A 25,573-nucleotide genomic window follows, 5' to 3' on the forward strand; every position below is an offset into this window, starting at 1 on the left:
CGGGATGATATGTGAATGCTCTGTTATCGATTCACCACTAATGCAATTTTATTGTGTCAATGACATGTTGTAGTATACACCTGAAAAAAAGAGGGGAGGGAATAAAGTCTGGACAGGCCTTTTGCCTCCATCACAAACTCAGCTTTTGTTCTGCACTCTAATGATAATAACTCTGTATCACTCTGCAGGGCTAATGTAAAGATTATTGGGATAATGTAGGCAAGGACCTCAATATTATCCATCTATTTTGTTAAATCACACCCCTCTCCCCTTTTATATTAGTGGTCTAAGAGCACCTGTCTGTAATCATAATTGGTGCTGCTTTTAGGTTCTGCTCTTGAATTTAAAAGGTTGGATAGGGTGAAAAATTTCCACGTTCCCTTTTAAATCTCCAAGAAAGAAAATGTGCTTCCAGATGGGGACTTAATATTGCAAACATTGAGATACCAGGAACTGGTAATTGGCAAGAGGTTGTGTGTGTGTGTGTTTTAACATACTCGGAGGGGTAAATCTATATTAAAAGGTGGGGAGGGGGAATACAGGCTAACATCATGTGGATACTGAGGGGGGGGGGCACTGGCATGCATGGAAAGCATGCATCCGACAATAAATATCATTTTTTAAAATATTTGTTCCTGTTCTCCTGTGCCCATTCGCAAATACGCTGATTTTCTTTGCCTCCCCCTTTTAATTTTGATAATGCTAATTAAGTCATGACTTCAGAAGGAATAAAGAAAGAGGAAGGAGCAAGAGAGCGCTGGCAGACTCTCTCACGTTTCTGCTGCCACCTTGGCATCCAGCGGTAAAGGAAGCTGAGCAGTCTTGGCCTCTGCATGCAATTTGCAGATGGTAACATTAAGACCTGTTTGTTCTCAAGCTGCACGTCAAGCAGGTAATGTGTCTGAGAAATTCTCTTCAGTGTGGCTCAAAAGAAAGAGGGGAAAGGGGCTGTGAATTTATTCTGTCAGCTCTGTTTGTGTATGTTTTCTGGTGCTAAGCTCCTAAGGAGTGAAAGAGAATTTCAAAGAGCAATTCCTGGGTAGTGGTGCTTAGGGAACAACACTGATGTGCAGATGTTTTGCTTAGGCCTGTATACCAGCAACTCACAAGGCTAACCAGGGTAGGGGCAAATAGCCGCGGAAGATGCAGGCAATACTTTCATTTCTGATCTTGGTTCCAGGTCAGGTGAACCTAGATTGAATTGATTGGGTTTATCAATCCCATATTTGCATTCCACTTGAATTCTTCAAGGCTCACAGCTAGCAAGTGTAGAGGTTCCTTATAGCCACGCAATTCTACGATATGAGCACTGAAGCTTCAGTTCTGATTGCAAAAATTTGGAGAAGCATAAGGTGGCTGATAGATCCATACGGTCGACATTTCAGGAGGGCCAATCAGGACCCCACTATCACCATCCTGCTGCCCCCCTCACCTGCTGGCTTGCTGGCACCACCTGTCCACTCACCTGCTAACTGCTGCCATCTGGCTTCCAGAAGTACACCACTGCGGTCCTCCTTGTGCGGGTGTGGCAATGGGCAACAGAAGACTGATCGGCAGGTTCTGGGCAGCAAGAGAAGGTGCAGAGCCAATAGAGTGCAGAAGCAAGAGATGCATGTCTTTAAGTCCCCGTTGGCTGAAATCCCAGGACATCCCAGGATGGGATCAGGAGCCAGGGTGGTTCCTGTAATTCTGGGATGTCCCAGTTAAAACAGGACAGTTGTGCGGTATGTAGATCATAAAGGAAATTAATTGGACATAATACATTGGGAATGTTTCCTGTACATATTTCTCATTGGAGATGATCGTGATGATGATAAATAGCAGACTTTTAATAATAATAGAAAAATTATATGTTTAGTATCCTTTGTGACTTGACCTGCATCTTCCCTTTGTTATTAAGCCTGTGCCTGCTCTATTGTTCACATTTATGAAGTCAGAATCCTGTTTCTCAACAATTCTTCTTCTTCTTCTTCTTCTTCTTCTTCTTCTTCTTCTTCTTCTTCTTCTTCTTCTTCTTCTATTCTTTTACTTCAAGCTCATTTTTTAAAAAGAGCACTGGGAACTGTAGACTTAGACCTCTCTGCGTATAGTGTTTTGTACTTTGACTAGCACACTGTTATTCTGAACGCTCCATTGTCCTGTTCAGTGTTTGCTCGAGTATGCACATACTTTCCAACCATAAAAGTAGATCATCTCTCAAACTTGCCAGGGAGTTAATTTGAACCCGAGTCACCTTGGTGCCAGACCAGTGTTTTCATTTGCTTGCTTACAAATATGGTATCTGCAGTTGCTAAGCTGCTGAATGAGCATCATCCAGCCATGGGTGGCTGATATACTATGATGTCATAATGAGCCTGGGCAGATAGAGATGTCACAGAGGTGCTGAGTAGTCTAGGTGAGTAGTCTAGGATTAGAGAGAAGAGGGGCTGTATCTCAGAAGATGAAGAAGATCCCAGATTCCCAGATTCATTTTCTGTCATCTTCAGGTAAGGCTAAGAAACACCTCTACGTTAAGACACCTCACCCACCAATATTTATCCGATGAAAATAGAGATGTCCCCTCCAACAGTTCTCTGATGAAAATAGGCATGTCCTATTTCAAAGAGTGAAAATTTGTATTTTGTAATTTTGTATCTTTTTCGTTTTTTGTATTTTTCTAAACTTTTCTATTGATAAAACCTAATAAAATATTATAAAAAAAAACCAAGAGTGAAAATTTGTTGCCATATTTCAAAAAGTGAAAAATCCGGACACAAAAGTTGTTGAGCTTTTTTGGGCAAAACTTCAAAAACACAAACAAACATGAAGTTTTGAGTTATTCTTAAGGAAAATCTAGACTTCCCAGACATTTCAGTCAGTGATTTCTGCCTGGACATTGTTTCCAACTGCCATATGTCCAGGAAATTCAGAACATATGCCAGCCCTACCATACCCGCCAACAGTTCTCCAATGAAAATAGGGACATCCTACCTTCCCATCCAACGTTTCTCTGTTGAAAATACGGACGTCCTAAAGAAAAGCTGGGTGGCTTCTGTAAATCCAGGATCATCCATGGAAAATAGGGACACTTGGAGGGCTTGGACACTGTCATCAGTGTAGACAATACTAAGCAAAGATCTGGCTCAGTATGAGGCAGCGTCATGGAGGTTCTTGAGAAGGACCTGGGAGAAGTAGCACCATGAGTACCAAACTCACTGAAATCAGGGCCACACCTAAGTCTGCATACATAGGACTGGATAACTTTTGTGAAGTTATACATTCCCACTTAGAATTATTATTAATAATAATAATACCCCGCCCATCTGGCTGGGATTCCCCAGCCACTCTGGGTGGCTCCCAACAGAATATTAAAAACATAAAACATCACACATTAAAAACTTCCCTAAACAGGTCTGCCTTCAGATGTCTTCTAAAAGTCAGAGAGTTGTTTATTTCCTTGGCATCTGGTGGGAGGGCATTCCACAGGCAGGCACCACTTCCAAGAAGGCCCTCTGCCTGGTTCCCTGTAACCTCACTTCTCGCAGTTAGGGAACTGCCAGAAGGCCTTTGGAGCTGGATACAGGGCTACCTTCAGATTTCTTTTAAAAGTTGTGTAGTTCTTTTTGAATCTGATGGGAGGGTGTTCCACAAGAAGGGTGCCACTACCGAGAAGGCCCTCTGCCTGGTTCCCTGTAGCTTTACTTCACGCAGTGAGGGAACCGCCAGAAGGCCCTCGGAGCTGGACCTCAGTCTCTGGGCTGAATGATGGCAGTGGAGACGCTCCTTCAGGCTATGCTTAGGGTGGTTAGTAGTTGCATTGAGTGGGAGGAGAAAGATGCTGGAGGTACCTTGGAGGTGGTTTGTATACAAGGGAGGTTGCACAAGAGGAAGAGAGAGGCACGGACATGGGGGTGAAGGTGAAAACGGGGTGCAAAGTGGAATTGCCGAATAAAAGACTTCAACTTCAACAATGTCCTTGCTCAAGCCTCACTTCCACAGAATCTGGGACTCTAACCCATAAGCAAAGGGCAATGGCGGGGTAAAGTACATAATACGAATGGGAGACAAGTGATGCATATCCTAAATCATCAAAATGACTCTGGTGAATGTGCTTATACCATATGCTGCAACAGAAAGAAACAGATTGGGCATCCAAACACTGCAGATGAGGGGGCAGAAATGGCCGTTATTGTCCCTTAGAAACTCAGTAAAATGAAGGATATCTGCCACTGATATATAAAAAGTAACTCCTGTAATTACATAGCATGATCCTTGAGGTATCAAAAGCTTTATGGCTGTTTAAAAAGAAGGTCCATTCCAGAGATGTATTGCATGCCCTCAGAAATTTCAGACACTATTAATTCCAACCACTGTAGGGAAGGCACTGCAGCGATGTTTAGCTCGTAACTCAGAAGTTTTATTTTGACTCTAAAGTTACTGAAAAGTTAAGGATCAAGGTTAACAGACTCAAAATTTAATCTACTCGAAGAACATGGTTGGTGTGGGTTGGGGGAGGGGATGATTGCAAGGAAACAAAAACACCAACTTGACCCAAAATGAAGTCAGTAACCGCACCATCCGGATTCTAAAGACAACATCTGGGGCCCTTGATTTCTCTTGTATCTATGCGTACAAGGAATGTGATTGTACTGTTTTGCTAAAATTTGATTTTAGTGCTCCAATCCACTCCTGGCAGCAGCCTTTTGATTACTGCTCTTATGAATGTGTTGCTCTTTTGTAAGCTGCCTGGGGCATTTTGTCAATGTAAAAGCTGAGGTAAACATTCATTCATTTTTATTTTTATTATTAAATTTATAATTCCTCCCAAAGGAGCCCAGGGAAGCAATGAACAAGGGATAAAATAATAATAAAAATATTCAAAATATGATTTTCAATTTATAAATAATAAAAAGTCAGTCTTTCCCCCATTTCCTTCCATTTTGGCTTTTACAAAAACAAGAATGGGAGGTTTGTTATTATGATTCAGATATGTCCCATAAATTTGTGGGGATTCTTAGGGTGGCAAATTCTGTAAATCTGAACACATTGCACCCCACCATGGGCCTTGCTCCTAATGCAACCTTGACCATGCAGTATCAAATCAGGGCATTTTTTGCTGCCCTTACATTTTCCTCGTATCACTGTCTGTGGCAGCCATTGACACTGAATGGTTTACTCATGGGTGTTGGTGAGATGGGAGCTAATCCTGTCCCCTTGTGTCTGGGGCTCAGTTTCATGGCATAGGACAACGTTCTTTGACCTGATGCTCTCTGGATGTGATGGACTACAACTCCCATAAGCCATGACCATGGCCCCTGTGTCATGGAATTCTATTCAGTATTGATCTAGAGCAGAACTCCAATGTATAGTTAGCATTGTAAAAACTTAAACACGTTGCAGGATTCCCAAAAATAAACCAGAAGCAATTAATATTTCATCCAGCAGAGCTTTACTACTCCTGAAGGCAAGTGAGCATAATGGTCACAAATCCAATATATTCAGGATTGGCACTGTCCATAAGAAATCCAGTTGCAGCAGACTTAACTTAAACCTACAATAACTTATAATAAGACCAACCCTTAACACTATATACAAAACACCACACCAGAAGGAAAGAGATAGAAAGAGAAAGTGAAACCGAGGCTGTTCCTGGCCTATTATTATAGTCAGCATGACCTTGAAGAAGAGATAACAGAACCAGTTTAAACCAACTGTCCTCAGCTTCTCTAAAGGAATAACCCAAACATCATGAACCTTCTGCTTGTTTCTTTCACACAGAGAAGCTTCCAGAACCCTCTTGAATTAATTAGAATAGGAAAGATCTCTACACATCCAGTGGCGTATCGTGGGGGGTGCACGGGGGGCCGGCCGCACCGGGCGCAACATCTGGGGGTTAGGGTTAGGGGGCGCAAATCCACGGGTTAGGGGGCGCAAATTACTTGCCTTGCCCCGGGTGCTGACAACCCACGCTACGCCACTGTACACATCAGATCAATGCTTTCTGCACCAAGAAATGCAAACTGACACCCTGATGACCAGGGCAGATGGGAATTGGAGTCCAAAATATCTGAAGGATAACTGGTTGGGGAAGTCTGGCACAATGTGTGGCATTCAGCTAAGTTTTTCCAAGAGTTGAACCACTGAAACAAATGAGCATGACTAAGTTTGATCCATTAATCTCACTGGGTCTATCTACTCTGAATAAAATTTACTTGACTACCACTCAGGGGATTCCCCCCTCCAGCCAACTTTCAAATTATCTTGTCCTACAGAGTGTAGTCTCAGCCTTTGGTTGCTTTGGGTTTTATTTTTGGGTCCTGTTAGAATGACCAAAGAGATGGCTAAACCCCAGAAATGGGTGTTTCCTATATGTGAATCAAAAATAACTTTAAAATGGTGCCCAACAGAGGTACAAAACTTCAGTCTTATAATTGGGCAAACATCATGACATGCAAAACCGGCATTAGGAGCAGTAAAAATTAATGGCCTAATTCTTCACTGTCTGGATAAAAACAGCAAACAGTCATTTTTTGAGTGGGTAGATATAAGCGAGTGAAATGGAAATAAAGCTGTTAGTTAACAGCAAGAACTGATCTCAGAGTCAATTGGTTTCCTAGTGCTATACGATTCCAAAATAAGCGCTTCCTATAATGAGCTAAAAAGATAAACACCCAGCAATCTGCACAAATGTACAGTATACTCTGAAGATATTAATTTGCCTCAGGACCCAGACAATCACATATAGGTAATTAACATAATGCATTGTTGCAATGGGCTCAGGAAGAAGTGTGAGGCTTTTGAAGAGAGGCCTTCAAACTGGAATCATTTGCAAACTTAAATTTGCATGGAGGAAATAATACCACAAGCAAAATGTTGAAGGCAGATATTCAGGGAGCCTGTTGTCACAATGCAGACACTATATAATGTGCCCAATTAGTTTCAGCTAGTTGTTTTATTGTGAAGCGCATTTTCAGATGGGAATGTTAATCCGGTATTCTGGCAGCCATTGCCAATTCCATGAAAGCCTTTACATCCACGGATAGCATTCTGTTCCTCATTTGGTCTGTTTCCCTTGTAGGCTTTCCCCAATTCTATTCTGTCGTAATTAGAAGACATGTAAAACCCTATCTATAATTGGTTGGGATCTCCCTAAAGAGAAAATAAAATACAGAACTGAAACAAGGAGATCTTGAGAACACATTTCTCCCAAGATGCATAAAAATGGAATGTGGATTTGCAGTCATACTAACTTCAAGTTTGTTTATCATATAAAACAAGGATGAATTAAACCCTGGCAAGGATGAATTGAACCCTGTTCAAGTAACATAATGAATCCTTTCAACCTCAGCTCTAACAGAAAGGCCAGGGCAAAGGCAAATGCAAAAGCAAAGGCCCGGCCCAAGGCAAAGGCGAAGGCCCTGGCCAGGGTAATGGCAAAGGAATAGGCGAAGGCCCGGGCCCAGGCCAAGGTGAAGGCCTGAGCCATTTTAAAGCCAAAGCCAAAGGCCCGGGTCATGGCAAAGGCAAAGGCAAAGGCAAGGGCCAGGGTGGCGGCAAAGGAATAGGCAAAGGCCTGGGCCAGGGCCAGGGCCAAGGCAAAGGCAAAGGCAAAGGCTCGGGCCAGGGCAAAGGCAAATGCCCAGGCTAGGGCGAAGGCGAAGGTGAAGGCCCGGGCCAGGGTGATGGCAAATGTTAAATGTTCGGAAAAAGTCAGAAGCCCAAGTCAGTATAAGTTCCTCAACTACATTTATTCAACATTGTCAGTTATAATGGCTCACTCATAGGAAGACAAAACCCGAACTCACAGGACTACACAATAAAAGCCCCAACATGAACTGACTGTTGACAGTTGAAAGTGCATGCGCTTACTTGGCATTAGAACATTCGTCTACCAACGCTTATATAATTGGTTAGAATGTGCCTTGTAACATAAAAAGTGTTAAACCCAATACATAACACTCCTCCCCCCCAACTTCCTAACAAAAGGAACAAACATAGTCATCAAGGTGTGCCAGCCTTTTCTGCTCTTGCTGGGACCGTCACGGTTCCTGTGCCCAAGTGGGTGACCCAGGAGGTTCCTCCGGTACCCGTGGTCTGAGTGGGGCGGTCAGCGAGGCCGGCTCCGAGGGGGTCACTGCCAATGGAGCCACTGAGGATTCCAGCCTGAAGTTGCCCTGCTGGGGTAATTCAATCACCGGCAACCCGTCTGGTTCCCACCCCGGCCTGGGCACAGAATCTCCCGAAATACCCATTTCTCTGTCCTCTGGTTCTGCTTGGAGTTCCGTGTTCGGAGGTGTCCTGGCTCTGATCTGGTCAAGGTGTCTCTTCCAAACCAGTCCCCCCTCCAAACCTTCCTTGTAGGAAGCCGGAGCTGTACAGTGGGCAATGATACCTGGGACCCAACCCTGTCTGGGTCCATAGTTTCGGACGTACACAGTGTCCCCAGGGGAGAACCCTCTTGGAGCCCCCTACACCACAGCGGATGGCCGTTGCTCAAGAGCCCAGTCAGGGTGCATACGATCAAGGAGGGTAGTGAGCCTCCTCCCCATAAGTAACTCTGCTTGGGGTGATGTGTTGGGCCAATAAGAACTCTGCTGGCCAGAGAGTCCAATCTCTATGCACTATGCACCTAAGCACATCTTTGGTAGTATGAACCATGCGTCCAGCTTGGCCGTTAGTGGCTGGGTGAAAAGGAGCGGAAAAAATGCGGTGGATTCCATTCTTGGTTACAAATTCTTTGAATTCTGCTGAAGTAAAAGCGGCCCCATTATCACTAACCAGTGTGTCTGGCAAGCCATGTGTCGTGAATACCTTCCTGAGCGTGTTTATAGTCGCTCTAGCGGACACAGTTGAGGTCGGCACCACCTCGAGCCACTTGGACTGAGTTGTTTAGTCGTTTATGAGGAGATTTCACCCCTCCCATACCCAAGAATCTCCTGACCATCTCCTGATGGTCTCTGCTGACTCCACAGAGAGAAGGAGGCGTGTCCTGCCTATCTACTTATTCTGCCCTGTGTGTGTGAGAGAGAGTCAGTCAGTCAGTCAGTGTATCGGAGAGAGTGAGAGTGTTAGAGATCCTAGAGATAAGATTGCTGCTAAGAGCAGCTGCAGACTCTCGGTGTAGCATTGATTTATGCTTAGAATATTTAGCTCTGTATATAGTTTTGTATCATAGTTGTAGTTATAGAATAAAAGGAAGATATTCTACAGAGCTGCTCTCCGAGTGGTTTATACTCTGCAAGACTCTGCAAAACTCTGCTGCGCAACGACTGTAGTATTGAGACAGTGAATCCGGTGCTCTCAGCTCTAAGCTGTGAGTCCACAGCACTGTGACCTGTTCCTGCGAGAAGGAGGTCTCTGGCGGTGCTACCCAGCTCGCCCAGCCCAGTCGGGGTTGAGGTGCATGAGTCCAGTTGGTGCACTGGCTCTAGGGCGATGCTGACATCGGTTGTGGGCCCAGTCGTTGTTCCAGTCGTCTGACCTGGCGTTGTTCCAGTCATCCTAGTCGTCCCAGTCGTCCCAGTCGCCAGAGGTTTCTGTTGCTGATTGCCGGACGGTGGAACGGATGCCGAATGCTGGACTGATTTGCGGTGCCCAGAAGCAGAGCTGTTTTGGAGCAGAGTATTCAAGCTGCCGCTGTTGCTGTTGCTGCTGCTTGATTTATGGAGGTATGTTGCTGACTCCCAAAGGAAGAAGATAGCATCCCCGTTTGCCTGTTAATTGCGCTCAGTGGGAGAGAGAGTGGCTGAAGGAGTCAAGGCTTTATCTGTGTTGCACGAGGGAAGTGTCTTGCGCTAAGTAATAGCAGACATGGCCTGTGCACATTCTCCGCACATTCTCCTCACGCCTGAAACCTATGGAGTTTGGCAAGTAAAGATGAAAGCGCTTTTACAGAGGGAAAAGCTATTTCACACGATAGAAGATGACCCTCCAGATAAGGATGATGATGATTGGGCTGAATGGCATGCTGCAGATATGAAAGCCCGAGGGACAATTGTTTTGAGTGTTTCAGACCACTTGCTGGTGAACTTAGAGGGTCAAGAGACTGCACAAGCTGTTTGGCATAACTTGAGAGATATGCATCTGAGGCAGAATGCTGGTTCCAGTGTGATTTTCTTTAAAAAGCTGTGCAGGCTGCAGTTGGAGAAAGGTGGTGATTTGCCTAGCCATCTGTCTCAATTAAAGCGTCTCAGACAGGACCTTGTTCAGCGAGACCTGGCTATTTCAGAGGCTGTATTTGCAATGCTGATGATCAATAGCCTAGATGAGTCTTATGATGGAGTAGCTGCCCAAATTTCCACAATGCCTTCTGACCGGCTAACAGAAGATTATGTGTCTAGCGTGCTCCTGAATGAGTGGGATCGCAGACAGGCTGTTAGAGAAAGCTGGGAAAATTGTGCTGTTAAAAATGTGCTTGAAAATGTGCCTGAGTCTTCAGCAGGGGAAAGTGAAAGTGAAACTGCTGCTGTTAAAGCTTTGAAATTGAAGCGGTGCTTTTCGTGTGGAGCACAAGGCCATTTGAGTTTCCAGTGCAAGAAGTCTTCAAAGAAGAAGGGAAACTTCAGAGGCAGAGGGGGAGGAGGAAGAAATCCCCAAGCACCTGCTACTTCAAAGGCCTTGATCTCTCGCTGTTCCAGTCAATGTGGGCGGAGTTTCTTCGTGGTCGACTCTGGCTGTTCAAACCACATGGCCAAAGATAAGAATCTCTTTGTTCAGCTTGAGAAGCAAGAGAAAGAAATTCACCAAGCAGATGGGACAGTTCTCACGAGTGTGGCTCAGGGAACTGTGTTCTTAAAGAGCCTGAATGCAACTATTAAGAATGTCCTGTATGCACCTGATATTCAGGACAATTTGTTGAGTGTTTCCCAGCTTGATCGTCAAGGGTTTAAGGTGGTGTTTGCTAAATCTCGCTGTGAAATTCTTAGAGATGGCAAGCTCATTTTGTATGCAAAATGTGTAAATGGACTGTACCAATTGCCTTTTGTTTCAGGTACAGGCACTGCAGAAGCAACTGAGAAAGAGTGTTGCAATTTGTCTGTAGATAAGAATGAGAAGTTGCATGACCAATGTATTCATCATTACCATCGCATTTATGCTCATTTGAATTTCCAGGCTGTGGCAAAAATGCCTGATATGGTTCAGGGTATGAAGTTGAAAGAATGTCCCTACCACATGAAATGTGTTTCTTGTGCTGAGAGTAAGGCAAGGCAAGTTCCCAAAGGTACAGAGTCTGTATGTGAAATGGAGAAATGGACTCCAAAAATGATGTTTAAAGATGAACAAGGGAGATATCTGGCTGTGGAGATACAAGTACATGGAGAAAAATTCTTAGTTGTTGGAATTTATGCACCAAATGAAGGCAAATCTGACTTCTTTAAGAGACTTCATGAAACCTTGACGGACTATTTGGATTACAATATGATAATCATGGGAGACATGAATGGCGTGGTCTCCACTAATATGGACAAGGCACAAAGACTAACAGTCACTAAAGAAGGGAGACTCCCTAAGACTTTTTTCGAAATGACAGAAAATATGGACTTGATAGACATTTGGAGAACAAGGAACCCTCTGGAGAGAGAGGGAACCTTTTTCTCCCAAGCAATGATGACCTGGACCAGAATTGACCAAATCTGGGTTACTAGTGGACTGGCTCCAAAGATTAAGAAAGTGGAAATCTGCCCAAAAACTTGCTCCGACCATAACGCCGTGAAGATGGAGATGAAACCCACAATAACTGGTCAATTTAGATGGAGAATGAATGACACCCTCTTTCGAGACAGGGAGATCCTTATGAAGGCCCAAAAAACTTTAAAAGACTATTTTGAAATAAATTTGAGGACTGATGTCGAGAAAAGAGTGATCTGGGATACAAGTAAAGCGGTTATGAGAGGATTTTTGATTCAACAAAACTCAATAAAGAGGAAAAAACAAAATGAGAAAAAAGAGAAGATCTTGGAAATGATAAAGGAAGGAGAGAGGAAATTAAGAACAAAACCAAAGTCTCAGGACATTTTAAGAGAGATCAAGTTATATCAAACCCAATATATGGAATTGATGAACCAAGAGATTGAATGGAAGATAAAACAAATGAAGCAAAAAACTTTTGAATCAGCAAATAAATGTGGTAAACTTTTGGCATGGCAATTGAAGAAAAGGCAGAAACTAAATACAGTTACAAGTCTAGAGGTGGATGGAAAGAACATATCTAAACCCAATGAAATTAGAAATTGCTTTTTAAGTTATTTCAAAAAACTCTATACTCAAGGCCCGCAAAATGAAGAAGATATAGACAAATTCCTTGGAAGATATGGATTACAAAACATCTCTCAGCAAAGTAAGATGGACTTGAACCAGAGAATCTCAGAACAAGAGATAGAGGCTGCCATTCAGAATATGCAACTGGGCAAATCTCCGGGACCAGATGGATTGACTTCTAGATACTACAAATCGCTGAAGGAATGGTTGATTCAACCATTAAGAGAAGTTTGTAATGAGATCCTTGAAGGAAAAAGGGCACCTGAATCGTGGAAAGAGGCATATATTTCACTCATACCAAAGTCAGAGACTGAAAAGACCCAACTCAAGAACTACCGCCCAATATCTTTGCTCAACGTGGATTACAAAATTTTTGCAGACATTTTGGCAAAAAGACTCAAAAGAGTTTTGATGGAGATGATTCATAAGGACCAAGCAGGCTTTCTCCCTAATAGACACCTGGCGGACAATGTAAGGAATGTTATAGACATTCTGGAAAAGCTAGAGGTGAATATAAACACTAAAGCAGTATTGATATTTGTGGACGCGGAGAAAGCCTTTGACAATATTTCTTGGAGTTTTATGAAGAAGAATCTGCATAGGATGGGGGTAGGTCGGGGTTTTGAGAATGGTATGGCTGCAATATATTCTGAACAAAAGGCCAAACTGATTGTAAATAATGTGGTGACTGAGGAGCTTAAGATAGAAAAAGGAACACGACAGGGGTGCCCGATTTCCCCATTACTCTTTATTACAGTTCTGGAGGTCTTGCTGAATATGATAAGAAATGACCAGCAGGTTAAAGGTGTGCAGGTCGGAGCCAAACATTACAAGTTAAGAGCGTTCGCAGATGACTTAGTATTGACTTTGCAAGAGCCAAACACTAGTACGAAAAAGGTATTAGAAATAATACAACAGTTTGGCCAGGTAGCTGGATTTAAGTTGAACAAGCTAAAAACCAAAGTTTTAGGGAAAAACCTAACAGATATGGAAAAGGAGAAATTTCAAGAGGAAACAGGTTTGACTGTGGTCAAAAAGGTCAAATATCTAGGGGTTTATCTAACATCCAAGAATCAGAATTTGTATAAGGACAACTATGAGAAATGTTGGTCAGAAATTAAAAAAGACTTAGAAATATGGTCAAATTTGAAACTGTCAATGTTAGGCCGAATTGCAGTAATTAAAATGAATGTATTGCCTAGAATGCTATTTTTGTTTCAGACCTTGCAGATTATTGACAAGATGGAATGTTTTAAGAGGTGGCATAAAGATATTTCGAAATTTGTCTGGCAGGGCAAAAAGCCCCGAATTAAATTTAAAATACTGACAGATGCTAAAGAAAGAGGGGGTTTTGCCCTGCCGGACCTAAAATTGTATTATGAGGCAGCAGCTTTTTGCTGGCTCAAAGAATGGATGCTCCTCGAGAATACAGACATCTTGGATCTGGAAGGTTTCAATAACGCTTTTGGTTGGCATGCATATCTTTGGTATGATAAAGTTAACAGTGCCTTCAAAAATCACATTGTCAGAAAAGCATTGTTTAATGTTTGGATAAGATATAAAGATCTATTGGAAAATAAAACCCCTAGATGGGTGTCACCAGTGGAGGCTAATGCTGTGAAAAAACTCAATATGGAGGTCGGATGGCCGAAGTATTGGGAAATCTTAGAACAGGATGGAGATAAGTTCAAATTACAAAGCCAGGAGAAATTGAAACATAAAGTGGAAAATTGGTTTCAATACCGTCAAATAATGGAATTTTTTAAACAGGACAGGAAAGTCGGCTTCCAGTTGGAAAAATCAAAATTAGAAACCGAATTGTTAGAACCTACCACTAAGAATTTATCTAGAATGTATAACTTGTTGCTGAAGTGGAATACAGAGGAGGAAACAGTCAAATCAGCCATGATTAAGTGGGCACAGGATGTTGGTCATAACATTATGTCAGATGACTGGGAATGGTTATGGAACACCGGTATCAAATTTACGGCATGTAATGCCTTAAAGGAAAACATTATGAAAATGGTATACAGGTGGTACATGACCCCAGTCAAGCTGGCAAAAATTTATCATTTGCCCGATAACAAATGTTGGAAATGCAAAGAGACTGAAGGTACCTTCTACCACCTTTGGTGGACATGCCCGAAGATTAAGGCTTTCTGGGAAATGATCTATAATGAAATGAAAAAGGTACTTAAATGTACTTTTTCTAAAAAACCAGAGGCCTTTCTCTTGGGCATTGTCGGCCAATTGGTGCCAAAGAAGGACAGAGCTTTTTTCATGTATGCTACAACAGCAGCAAGAATACTCATCGCAAAGTATTGGAAGACACAAGATCTACCCACTCTGGAAGAATGGCAGATGAAAGTGATGGACTACATGACATTGGCAGAGATGACAGGCAGAATCCGTGATCAAGGAAAAGAGGCAGCGGAAGAAGAATGGAGAAAATTCAAAAGATATCTTAAGGACTATTATAAACTTAAGGAATGTTAGAGTGTTTTGGTTCTTAGGAACAAAGGGATACAGTGACATAAGGTTAGAATATAGAGATGACTAAGATGATTAAGGTTGGAAAGTAACAATTGGGAGTTGCTATAAAATCATGGACATTGGGATGCAGAAAGGGGGGGTATGGGGAAGTCTTAGAAAAGAGGTTTATGAAAATATGTTATGAAATTATACGTGTATGTTTGTTTTCTTAAGTGTTTGTTTGTTTGTTAAAAATTTCGTAAAACCAATAAAAATTTTATAAAAAAAAAAAAAAACAAAGGTACAGAGTCTGGGAGAGAGGCCAAGAAACCATATGAAATCATTCATGCAGACTTAGTGGGGCCTCTAGCGCTCTCTAGAGGCAATTCAAGGTTTTTCATGGTTCTGATAGACTCCTATTCGAAATATGTTTGGGTCTATATGCTGCAGAAAAAGTCTGAAGCCTTTACCAAGTTTCGCCAGTTTTGTAAATGGCTCAGAAATGTACATAATGAGAATGTACGTTTTCTTTTCACAGACAAGGGTGGAGAGTTTTGTTCAGAAGAGTTTGAGAGTTTTCTTTCTGTTTTTTTTTATAGAAATTTTTTATTGCGTTTCTTTCCATAGGTTAACAGATTAGTTTACATAGCAACATGCAAGAAACATTTTTTTTATATATATATAAAGAAGAGTAAGAAAAAAAAAGAAAAACAGAAGTTAGATATCAACAATTCACTTTCTTTTGGACCTCCTCACATCCTCTCGACATTGCATTCATTATTCTAGCCAATTCAGCAATTTGTTATCTTGTTTCACATCTTATTGTACCTTTAAATTTATTATGTTGCCAATTTCAGAAGTTTGTAATTTAGTTTCAAAACTTTTAATAAACATAATATTTTGTTTCTAATTTGTCTCATTTTTCCGTCATTATTTACTTTATCATTTACTTAAATAAATTGCAGAAGCATAACGTTTCTTAGTCGTGCAAAATCTTAACATTCAAACAGCTGAGAGTTTTCTTTCTGAACAGGGCATTGAGCATAGGACCGCCACGCCCAGATCACCCTGGCAGAATGGTTTATGTGAGAGAGTAATCCAGACCCTGCAGCAAGGAATCAGAATGCTGTTACATGATTCGGGGCTACCCAATCCCTATTGGGCCGAAGCTCTTTCGTTTTTCTGTCATGTGTATAACAGGAGGTACCAGTCTAGTGTAAATTGCACCCCATATGAGATGCTTCACGGAAGAAAGCCATGTGTAAAGCATTTTAAAATTTTTGGTTCGGAGGTTTGGGTACACACCTCGCAGGGTGACAAACTGAGCAAGCGTGGAGAACATGGTATTTTCCTAGGATATGAGAAAGGGTCTTATCGTGTTCTGATCACAGACACGAAAACCATAAGGCTGACCAGGAGTATTGATGACAATCCACAATGGGACAGAGTTGGCGTTTTTCAGTGCCATCCCATTTGTGATGATGGTGCAAAAGGGGCAAAGAAAGTTAAGAGGGAGGCAAGTGTTGTTGATGGTGATAATCCTGATGCCAATGTAGTTCCAGATGATGGCACAGATTATCAGAGCCCAAAAGCCTCAGGTGAGTCTGACGCTGACTCAGACTTAGCAGCTTCATATACTTTAGCTCCCCATTCTCCTAAAGAGGAGGAAGCACCAGAACAAGAGGATCAAAGAGTTCTGCGCAGGTCCGAGAGAACAACCAAGGGTGTACCACCAAAAAGGTTTTCTGAAGAGTTTGCAAAGACTGCGGTCACGAGCAACTCTGGTGGGTTTTTTAAACCAGGCATGAAGTGTGCTGAGAGTAGCAGCACAAAACGCTTTATTTATTTCCTTACCTGATATTTGAAGGAAAGCGTGTATTTGAGTTCTGAAAAGTGGTTTGTCCAAATCTGCGTAATTAGAGATGTCAATTTGCATTTGAGAGGAAGAAATGTGTGTAAAGATTTTTCTAGAAGCTGCTTATTCAATGGTATTGTAAAAGTGTTATATGCCGGGAAAAGAGATACCTGCAAATATGTTAACCAAGGTTGTAAGCAGAGAACAACTTTTGGAGTGTATGTGTAAATTGCAGTTATGTAAAAGATTCTTGAAATGGTCGGATGAAATGGGGGAGGATGAGGAGATTTCACCCCTCCCATACCCAAGAATCTCCTGACCATCTCCTGATGGTCTCTGCTGACTCCACAGAGAGAAGGAGGCGTGTCCTGCCTATCTACTTATTCTGCCCAGCAACATCTCTCTGTGTGTGAGAGAGAGAGTCAGTCAGTCAGTCAGTGTATCGGAGAGAGTGAGAGTGTTAGAGATCCTAGAGATAAGATTGCTGCTAAGAGCAGCTGCAGACTCTCAGTGTAGCATTGATTTATGCTTAGAATATTTAGCTCTGTATATAGTTTTGTATCATAGTTGTAGTTATAGAATAAAAGGAAGATATTCTACAGAGCTGCTCTCTGAGTGGTTTATACTCTGCAAGACTCTGCAAAACTCTGCTGCGCAACGACTGTAGTATTGAGACAGTGAATCCGGTGCTCTCAGCTCTAAGCTGTGAGTCCACAGCACTGTGACCTGTTCCTGCGAGAAGGAGGTCTCTGGCGGTGCTACCCAGCTCGCCCAGCCCAGTCGGGGTTGAGGTGCATGAGTCCAGTTGGTGCACTGGCTCTAGGGCGATGCTGACAGTTTAGTCGTGTCCGACTCTTTGTGACCCCAGGGACCAGAGCACTCCAGGCACTCTTGTCTTCCACTGCCTCCCGCAGTTTGGTCAAACTCATGCTGGTAGCTTCGAGAACACTATCCAACCATCTCATCCTCTGTCATCCCCTTCTCCTTGTGCTCTCCATCTTTCCCAACATCATGGTCTTTTCCAGGGAGTCTTCTCTTCTCATGAGGTGGCCAAAGTATTGGAGTCTCAGCTTCAGGATCTGTCCTTCCAGTGAGCACTCAGGGCTGATTTCCTTAAGAATGGATTGGTTTGATCTTCTTGCAGTCCATGGGACTCTCAAGAGTCTCCTCCAGCACCATAATTCAAAAGCATCAATTCTTTGGCGATCAGCCTTCTTTATGGCCCAGCTCTCACTTCCATACATCACTACTGGGAAAACCATAGCTTTAACTATACGGACCTTGGACTGAGAGTCAACCGCTATTAGGAAGTGTTGGCCCTGAAAAGGCCCTGTGAAATCCACGTGCACCCGGGACCATGGGGACTGTGTGGACTCCCAGGACTGTACTGGTCCTTGGGTGGATCCGGTCGGGAGACCTGGCAGGGCTCACGTTTCACCCAGCCCTCTATCTCCGCATCTATGCCTGGCCACCACAGATAGCTACAGGCCAATGACTTCATCCAGATGATCCCCGTGTGAGACACCTGCAGCCCTTCTAAGCCTTTTTTTCTTAACGGGACGGACGGACTATAACATGGCTACCCCATAACAGGCATCCTTGGTGAGTAGACAGCTTGTCCTTGCAGGCTGTGTAGAATGAAATTTCTGGACCCGGCTTCCTGGGCCACCCCCTCCCCACCCAGTCCAAGACAATAGCCTATCCTTTGTGGTTGCGGCGGCAATGTCCTTCACATGCAAGGGCTGGTCCGGTAAGTCTTCCAGCTGCAGGATCTGGTGGGCAGGAGTAGGGTCATGGCTGCTCTCCGACAGCGGCTAGCAGCTGAGTGCATCTGCCTGACCCATGGCTTTCCTGGGTCAGTGCTGTAGCGAGTATTGGTAATCGGCCAGGAAAATGGACCAGCGCAATACTCGTGGCGAAAGCATCTGGGGTGTCTGGCGGTCAGGTGCAGAGAGTCCCAGGAGTGGCTTGTGGTCGGTAACAATAATGAAAGGCCGACCATAAAGGAAGTCATGGATGTGCTACTGACAGTGCTGGGAAGTTCCGCCATCACTCTACTAGAAGGTCTGATGGCACACAGGGACATAGAGGCATGCACTTTCAATGAGCTGACACAGCCAACTAAGAACCACCGCCTCTACGACATTGTTCTCAGAGAACAACAATCGCAAGTGTCAGCGAGTGAATACATCACAGCACTCCAGGCGATTGCGATGTATTTCTGATTTGCTGACATAGAGGAACGACTTCTTGAAAGTCGTATGCAAGATGGTATCACGATGATGGAAGCAATGAATATGGCCACGGTCTTTGAGAAGGATAACACTTATGAGGCGGCCCACAGCCCACATACCGAAAGGAGAACTCACCGCATCCAGGGAGACTGGTCATCTTCTGTAGATTCACACAATGAGGATGTCCACCGAGCTTCAGACTGATCTGACCGACACCACCTCAGCCTTACCTGAAGATGACAGAAAATGAATCTGGGATCTTCTTCATCTCCTGAGATACAGCCCCTCTTCTCTCTAATCCTAGACTACTTACCTAGACTACTCAGCACCTCTGTGACATCTCTGTCTGCCAAGGCTCATTGTGACATCATAGTATATCAGCCGCCCATGGCTGGATGATGCTCATTCAGCAGCTTAGCAACTGCAGATACCATATTTGTAAGCAAGCAAATGAAAACACTGCTCTGGCACCAGGGTGACTCGGGTTCAAATTAATTCCCAGTTAAGTGTGAGCGATGTGCTACTTTTATGGTTGGAAAGTACCTGTAAACACTGAACAGGACAATGGAGCGTTCAGAATAACAGTATGCTAGTCAAAGTACAAAACACTATACGCAGACAGGTCTAAGTCTACAGTTCCCAGGGCTTTTTTAAAAAAAATGAGCTTGAAGTAAAAGAATACAAGAATAATCATAATAATCATTGCTGAGAAACAGGATTCTGACTTCATAAATGTGAACAATAGAGCAGGCACAGGCTTAATAACAAAGGAAAGATGCAGGTCAAGTCACAAAGGATACTAAACATATAAATTTTCTATTATTATTAAAAGTCTACTATTTATCATCATCACAATCATCTCCAATGAGAAATATGTACAGGAAACATTCCCAATGTATTATGTCCAATTAATTTCCTTTATGATCTACATACCGCACAAGTGTCCTGTCTTAACTGGGACATCCCAGAATTACAGGAACCACCCTGGCTCCTGATCCCATCCTGGGATGTCCTGGGATTTCAGCCAACGGGGACTTAAAGACATGCATCTCTTGCTTCTGCACTCTATTGGCTTTGCACCTTCTCTAGCTGCCCAGAACCTGCTGGTCAGTCTTCTGTTGCCCATTGCCACACCGACACAAGGAGGGCCGCAGTGGTGTACTTCTGGAAGCCAGATGGCAGCAGTTAGCAGGTGAGTGGACAGGTGGTGTCAGCAAGCCAGCAGATGGGGGGGGCAGCAGGATGGTGATAGTGGAGTCCTGATTGGCCCTCCTGAAATGTCGACCGTATGGATCTATCAGCCACCTTATGCTTCTCCAGATTTTTGGAATCGGAACTGAAGCTGCAGTGTTCACCATCATAGAATTGTGTGGCTATAAGGAACCTCTACACTTGCTAGCTGTGAGCCTTGAAGAATTCAAGTGGAATGCAAATATGGGATTGATAAACCCAATCAATTCAATCTAGGTTCACCTGACCTGGAACCCAGATCTGAACTGAAAGTATTGCCTGCATCTTCCGTGGCTATTTGCCCCTACCCTGGTTAGCCTTGTGAGTTGCTGGTATACAGGCCTAAGCAAAACATCTGCACATCAGTGTTGTTCCCTAAGCACCACTACCCAGGAATTGCTCTTTGAAATTCTCTTTCACGCCTTAGGAGCTTAGCACCAGAAAACATACACAAACAGAGCTGACAGAATAAATTCACAGCCCCTTTCCCCTCTTTCTTTTGAGCAACGCTGAAGAGAATTTCTCAGACACATTACCTGCTTGACGTGCAGCTTGAGAACAAACAGATCTTAATGTTACCATCTGCAAATTGCATGCAGAGGCCAAGACTGTTCAGCTTCCTTTACCGCTGGATGCCAAGGTGGCAGCAGAAACGTGAGAGATTCTGCCAGTGCTCTTTTGCTCCTTCCTCTTTCTTTATTCCTTCTGAAGTCATGACTTAATTAGCGTCATCAAGAAAAGGAAGAAAGGGAGGCAAAGAAAATCAGCGTATTTGCGAATGGGCACAGGAGAACAGGAACAAATATTTTAAAAAATGAGATTTATTGTCAGATGCATGCTTTCCATGCATGCAAGTCCCCGCCCCCCCCGCATCCACATGATGTTAGCCTGTATTCCCCCTCCCCACCTTTTAATATAGATCTACCCCTCCGAGTATGTTAAAACACACACACACACACAACCTCTTGCCAATTACCAGTTCCTGGTATCTCAATGTTTGCAATACTAAGTCCCCATCTGGAAGCACATTTTCTTTCTTGGAGATTTAAAAGGGAACGTGGAATTTTTTCACCCTATCCAACCTTTTAAATTCAAGAGCAGAAACTAAAAGCAGCACCAATTATGATTACAGACAGGTGCTCTTAGACCACTAATATTAAACGGGGGATGGATGTGATTTAAGAAAATAGATGGGTAATATTGAGGTCCTCGCCTACATTATCCCAACAATCTTTACATTAGCCCTGCAGAGTGATACAGAGTTATTATCCCTAGAGTGCAGAACAAAAGCTGAGTTTGTGATGGAGGCAAAAGGCCTGTCCAGACTTTATTCCCTCCCCACTTTTTTTCAGGTGTATACTACAACATGTCATTGACACAATAAAATTGCATTAGCGGTGGATTGATAACAGAGCATTCACATATCATCCCGATTTATTAGGCGTTCTGAAATTCTTCCCCAGTGTCACTCCATTGCTGCAACCTAAAGAGGTACACTTAAACGAATGTGCAACAAAAGCAAGACAGCTCCATCCCAGCAACCTCACCCATCTCTGGACCTTAAATTGAGGCTCATACAACAAAATATAATATTTAGATTTAGAATATACTGTACCCCGTTATGTTTGTTTAGAAAGGGGTTATCCCTATTGCATATTCCCTTGTAAGCTTGATGATACAATGATATTATTAACCCAGTAATCGTTTTTTAAAAATAATAATTTTTATTTAATTTTATAAGCATAAAGTTATAATAATACCAAGTACATATCCATATTTAGAGATTTCTCTGAATCTCCAGACTTCCCACCATCCCCTCCAGGGGTCTTATTGTTAATGTTTTCAACTGCATATTATTTCATGAGCCATATTTTGCATCTCTCCATATTGTCCATACTGATTGTTACATCACAAGTGTTATTAAAATCCTGCTAATGTTTTCATCTGCTTACAGTGGTCTCCTAAATAAATTATTCCCCCCCCCCATTTTTTTCCCCTTCTTTGTTCCTGAGTTTTCCAGTCAGTTTTGCCATCTCGGCATAGTCCATCAGCTGAGTTTGCCAGTCCTCTCTGCTAGGGACTTTGTCTTCTTTGGTTTGGCAGTGAAAACAGAAGGGTTTTTATCCTAGGCTAAGAAATCAGGCCTGGACGCCTTAAATTGCGGAACATCTTTTTTTGAAAAAATCCTTAACCAGAATTTTACAAAAAATCTGACGTTATGCGATTCACTAAAAAATGGTGCCAAACTGTTGCAAATGCTCCCCTGAAAGGTTTGGTAGTGAAAACAGATGGCTTTTTATCCTAGGCTTAGAAATCTGGCCTCGATGCCTTACCATGCAGAAAATCTTTTTTTGAAAAAATCCCTAACACGCGGGGAAAGATTTTTTTTTTTAAAAAAAGAAACGTTCTGCAATTCACTCATAAATGGTGCCAAATTGTTGCAAATGCTCCCCTGAAAGGTTTGGTGGTGAAAACAGAAGGGTTCCTATCCTAGGCTAAGAAATCAGGCCTCGACGCCTTAAGCTGCTGAATTATTATTTTTTGAAATAATCCCTAACGGGGTCAGAATTTCACAAAAAAATCTGACGTTGTGCAATTCACTCAAAAATGGTGCCACACTGTTGCAAATGCTCCCCTGAAAGTCTGGTGGTGAAAACAGAAGGGTTTTTATCATAGGTCAAACAATCAGCCCTCGAAGCCTTAACCTGCAGAAAAACTTTTTTTTGAAAAAATCCCTAAGCCGCGCAGTCACAAGTGCAGCAAAAATCTGACGTTCTCCGATTCACTCAAGCTGGTTGGAACCGGTCTAGACTGGTTCAGACCCGTTGGAACTGGTTGAGGCTGGTTGGAACCGGTCCAAGCTGGTTGGAACCGTTCTAGACCGGTTGGAACCGGTCCAAGCTGGTTGAAACCGGTTCAGGCCGGTTGGAACCGGTTGGTTCTAGTTTGAACCGGTCTAGACCGGTTGGAACCGGTCCAAGCTGGTTGAAACCGGTTCAGACTGGTTGGAACCGGTTGAATCCACTTAGAACCGGTTCAGACCGGTTGGAACCGGTCCAAGCTGGTTGGAACCGGTCTAGACTGGTTGGAACCGGTTGAATCCAGTTTGAACCGGTTTAGACCAGTTGGAACCGGTCCAAGCTGGTTGGAACCAGTCTAAACCAGTTGGAACCGGTTCAGACTGGTTGGAACCGGTTGAATCCAGTTAGAACCGATTCAGACCAGTTGGAACCAGTTCAGACCAATTTTTAACCAGTCCAAGAGGGCTGGAACCAGTCTTGACCAGTTGAAACTGTTTCAGACCGGTTGGAACTGGTTCAGTCTGGTTGGAACCATTTGAATCCAGTTAGAACCGGTTCAGACTGGTTGGAACCGCTCCAAGCTAGTTGAAACCGGTTCAGGCCGGTTGGAACCGGTTGAATCCAGTTGGAACTGGTTTAGACCAGTTGGAACCGGTCCAAGCTGGTTGAAACCGGTTCAGACTGGTCCAAGCTGGTTGGAACCAGTCTAAACCGGTTGGAACCAGTCCAAGCTGGTTGAAACCGGTTCAGACCGGTTGGAACCGCTTGGATCCAGTTAGAAATGGTTCAGACCAGTTGGAAGCGGTCCAAGCTGGTTGAAACCGGTTCAGGCCGGTTGGAACCGGTTGAATCCAGTTTGAACTGGTTTAGACCAGTTGGAACCGGTCCAAGATGGATGAAACCGGTTCAGACCGGTCCAAGAAGGCTGGAACCAGTCTAGACCGGTTGGAACTGGTTCAGACCTGTTGGAACCGGTTCAGACCGGTTGGAACCGGTTGAATCCAGTTAGAACCGGTTCAGACCGGTTGGAACCGGTCCAAGCTGGTTGAAACCGGTTCAGACTGGTTGGAACCGGTTGAATCCAGTTAGAAGCAGTTTGGACCAGTTGGAACCGGATTCAACCAGTTGGAACCGGTTCAGACCCGTTGGAACCGGTTGAAGCAGGTTTTAATTGGTCGAAGCTGGTTGGAACTGGTCTAGACCGATTGGAACTGGTTCAGACGGTTGGAACCAGTTTGAACCGGTTCAGATGGGTTGGAACCAGTCCAAGCTGGTTGAAACCGATTCAGACCGGTTGGAACCAGTTGAATCCAGTTTGAACCAGTTTAGACCAGTTGGAACCGGTCCAATCTGGTTGGAACCAGTCTAAACCGGTTGGAACTGGTTCAGACCGGTTGGAACTGGTTGAATCCAGTTAGAACCAGTTCAGACCGGTTGGAATAGGTTCAGAACGGTTTGGACTGGTCCAAGAGGGCTGGAACCAGTCTAGACCGGCTGGAACTGGTTCAGACTGGTTAGAACTGTTAGAACTGGTTGAAACTGGTTTGAAGCAGTCCAAGCTGCTTGGAACTGGTCTAGACTGGTTAGAACTGGTTCAGACCGGTTGGAACCGGTTGAAGCCAGTTTGAACTGGTTTAGACCAGTTGGAACCGGTCCAAGCTAGTTGGAACCGGTCCAAGCTTGTTGGAACCGGTCCAAGCTGGTTGGAACTGGTCTAGACTGGTTGGAACTGGTTCAGACCGTTTGGAACCAGTCGAAGCCGGTTTAAACCGGTCCAAGCTGGTTGGAACTGGTCTAGACTGGTTGGAATGGCTCCAAGCTAGTTGGAACCGGTCCAGACTGGTTTTTATCCGGTTGAAGCCAGTTTGAACCGTTCCAAGCTGGTTGGAACCAGTCTAGACCGGTTGGAACTGGTTCAGACCGGTTGGAACTGGTTCAGACCGGTTTTATCCAGTTGAAGCCAGTTTGAAGCGGCCCATGCTGGTTAGAACTGGTCCAGACCTGTTGCAACTGGTTCAGACTGGTCTGAACTGGTTCAAGCCGGTTTGAACCGCTCCAAGCTGCTTGGAACCGGTCTCGACCGGTTGGAACCAGTTCAGACCAGTTTGAACTGGTCGAAGACAGTTGGAACCGGTTTGACTGGTTTGAACCCGCTGAAGCCAGTTTGAACTGGTCCAAGCTGGTTGGAACCGTTCTAGACCGGTTGGAACTGTTTCATACCGGTTGGAACCGGTTCAGACAGGTTGGAACCGGTTGAATCCAGTTTGAACTAGTTCAGACCAGTTGGAACCGGTCCAGACTGGTTTGAACTGGTTGAAGCCAGTTTGAACCGGTCCAAGCTGGTTGGAACCGGTCTAGACCGGTTGGAACTGGTTCAGACCGTCTCTGGGATAGTAGCATCTGTATTGTTGCATACATAAAAAGTCTTTCCTTCTCTTTTGGGACGTTGGTACCTACAATTCCTAATAAGAAAGCTTCTGGTATGTGTGTGTGTGTGTGTGTGTGTGTGTGTGTGCGCGCGCGCGCATGTGTGTGTGTGTGTTACTCAGTAATCTTGCTGTTGTGTCATCTTAATCTAGGGGAAAGCTGTAGCTCAGTGATAGAACATTTCCTTCCATGCAGATGGTCCCAGTTCCAATCCTCGGAGAGCCTCTGCCTCTCATCTGGGACAACACCGAGTTAGATAGAGAAATGGTCTCACTCAGTACAAAACTTCCTGTTTAGGGAAGTTTTTAATGTTTAAT

The 25,573-nt window shown here is 43.8% G+C and overlaps 1 long non-coding RNA gene across 3 annotated transcripts in view; it reads left to right on the forward strand.

The window, feature by feature from the left end:
* The first annotated feature begins 2,041 nt into the window (after positions 1-2,041).
* The window catches only part of LOC308580232, a 62,903-nt gene continuing 39,371 nt past the window's right edge, over positions 2,042-25,573 (forward strand). For all 3 annotated transcript variants that reach the window (XR_014004724.1, XR_014004725.1, XR_014004726.1), the window contains exon 1: positions 2,042-2,486. This is a non-coding gene — a long non-coding RNA (uncharacterized lncRNA). The remainder of the gene's footprint in view (positions 2,487-25,573) is intronic.

The sequence above is a fragment of the Podarcis bocagei genome (genome assembly GCF_964188305.1).
Source record: "Podarcis bocagei genome assembly, chromosome: 2".
NCBI classification, from domain to species: Eukaryota; Metazoa; Chordata; class Lepidosauria; order Squamata; family Lacertidae; genus Podarcis; species Podarcis bocagei.